Source organism: Fundulus heteroclitus, unplaced genomic scaffold, assembly GCF_011125445.2.
Source record: "Fundulus heteroclitus isolate FHET01 unplaced genomic scaffold, MU-UCD_Fhet_4.1 scaffold_105, whole genome shotgun sequence".
NCBI classification, from domain to species: Eukaryota; Metazoa; Chordata; class Actinopteri; order Cyprinodontiformes; family Fundulidae; genus Fundulus; species Fundulus heteroclitus.
In genome coordinates, this window is record NW_023396518.1 from 486,030 (window position 1) to 488,652 (window position 2,623).

At 39.1% G+C, this 2,623-nt stretch overlaps 1 pseudogene; it reads right to left on the bottom strand.

The window, feature by feature from the left end:
- Positions 1 to 602: 602 nt before the first annotated feature.
- LOC110369501 lies at positions 603 to 2,018 on the bottom strand (annotated as a pseudogene).
- Positions 2,019 to 2,623: the final 605 nt, after the last annotated feature.

The following is a 2,623-nucleotide window of genomic DNA, read 5'->3' on the forward strand; positions in this document are numbered from 1 at the left end:
CTGGTTAAATAAAAGTGAAACTTGCAGATGATAAAAAAAAGATATTTTAAAATATCCATATGTACAGTAGAAAAATCAATATTGCCATCTGGGCACATTCATATACATACACAGAATAAGCATCCACTACATCGTTCAGTGTAGCAGTGCATTAGCAGAAGCAATTGTATTGTATCAAGGGAATTACATCTCTCATTATGCATTGCCATGCCACTATGCAAGCAAAAGAGAGATTAGAGTGCTGATTAGTGAGACTCCATTATTCTATGTCTCAAATGGTTTTACAATCAATGGTCCAGCCCAAGAATGTGATTTTCATTGCAATACTGGAACTTACACAGCTGTTTACTGAAACAATGCCCTCTTAATCATATTCTAGTCACTAACATTTTGCATACATAGTATCTGGCAAGCATTATTTAATATTATTGTTCTATCCTTATAAATTAATAATTAATGACTATATTTTTGAAGCATGGAGGCTGAGAAAGTTTCACCCGATCACCTACCTGTGATAATAGAAGCAGCTCCATTAGGCAGCACTGTAACAATTAATTCAAAAGGTCTGAAGTAGTAGTGTGGAATTCCAAGCTTTATGGAGCTTAAATTCGCATGACGAGCCACCTGGAACTTATCGCCCTTAACAATGGAGAGCCGTTAGGCTCATCGTTTGCCTGGCTCACAGGAGAAATGTTGTGGTCACATGCATGGAGGTGTGAATTGGGGTGAAACTTGGCAGAAATCAAAACTATTGCTGTTTTGTAAGTTTTTGAAAGTTGAAACCTGACACCCCCCCCCCTCCTCCTCTCCGTTTAAAGTTCGTTTCTCTCGCTTTAAGTAAATGGCTTCCCTCTCCCCTCCCTCAAACCATCTTCTTCTCTGTCCAAAATATTAACATTTTGGTCCTCAAGAGTGTAATTTATCCTTGAATGCAGGTGGATAGCTAAGTCTTGTCCTGAGGAAGTAACTCTCCTGTGTTGAGACATGTGTCTGTGGAAAGGTCGGTTGGTTTCTCCAAAATAAAGATCAGAGCATTCCTCACTGCACTGAACTGCATACATCACTCTGCTCACCTCACGCTTGGGTGTTTTGTCCTTAGGATGGAGCATCCTCTGTCTAAGAGTCCTGTTGGATTTGAAATGTACTGGGATCTTGGGTTTAGAGAAAATCCTCCCAAGTTTTTTAGAGAATCCTGCGACTTATGGGTTGGCAATGTTTTAGTGCTTGTTATTCTCCACATTGTGTTCTGCGATGTGTCTTTTGGATTTCCTTGCCCATTTGACAAAAGCCAAGTTAGGGCATCCACAATTTTGGAGAGCATGTTTGACATGTTTCTGTTCTTTGTTCTTCCCTTCTGTTTTGTCCTAGTAGGGACTTGTTCTGCTCAATGGTGTAAGGTTCTCATGACAGAATATTTTGAGAATCAAAAGGAAGATATTAGTCTGTGTGAGTAGGTTTCCTGTAGACTTCAATGTTGTCGCTTCCATCTCTTTTCATGCTCACCAAGCAGTCCAAACAAGGCAGCTTGTTGTCGTTGGCATCCTCTTTGGTAAACTTGTTGTTGTTGTTGTCCATTGAATTGATGTGTCTGGTGAAAGCTTCTACTTCTTTTGCCTGGATACTGTCCACAAATTTGAAGCAGTGGCTTGGTGGTGTTCCCCAGAAAGACTCTACACCTCTCTTTTCCATTTCTTCCATGTAAAGATTGGCCACAATCGGTGACACACTGGAGATCCCATAGCACAACCATGCTTGTGTCTGTAAAAGTGATCATTGAACTTGAAGTATGTTGTGGAAAGACGACGGTCCAGTAGGGTGCAGATCTGCTCTGGAGTAAAATGAGTCCTGTTGTTCAGGTTATCATCTTGTTAAATATGTTTCCTGACTAATTCTACTGCATCTGATGTGGGCATGTAAGTGAAAAGTGAAGTGATATCAAAAGATACAAGAGTTTCTCCTGGCACCATCTTCAGATGTTTGACTTTATTAGTAAAATCTGTGGAGTTCTCTATATGATGTGTGTCCCATCAGAGGGGCTAAGATGTGTTGAGGACAGTAGTGTTGAGGTTAATGGTGCATCTTCCTTTGTCAGCTGGTAAGATGGTGATACGCTGAGCGAGGACCAAAGTGTCACTTTTAGTAATTGGCACAGATTCTCAAATAGAGTAACTCTATACAACTTTGAACACTGACAATGAAACCTTCGGATTAAGTCAAAAACAAATACAAAATTAAATGTTACAAAGACAATATTTTACCATTGGAACACTGTTTTGTTCTGTCAGTACAATGTACATATTTTGGTAAATACCATTATGGCCATGACAATAATGATAATGATAAAATTATATTGAATCGATTATTGCAAAGCTCCGCATTTTAAAAAATCATACCTATGTTAAAGTGTCAGCACTTGCTACTTGTGCATCTTAAGACATCATTGACAGGGTACTTTCATTGCCTTGCAAAACCCTAACCTTTTATTGTGCATGCCATCCAGACCCCTTATGTCTTCTGAATAAGGGTATTCTATTGATACACTGATTTTATGGCAACACTGACACACTATCCCATTAGACTGTTCTAAAAATATAACTGTGCAAAAACGTGTTTTACTTGTGTT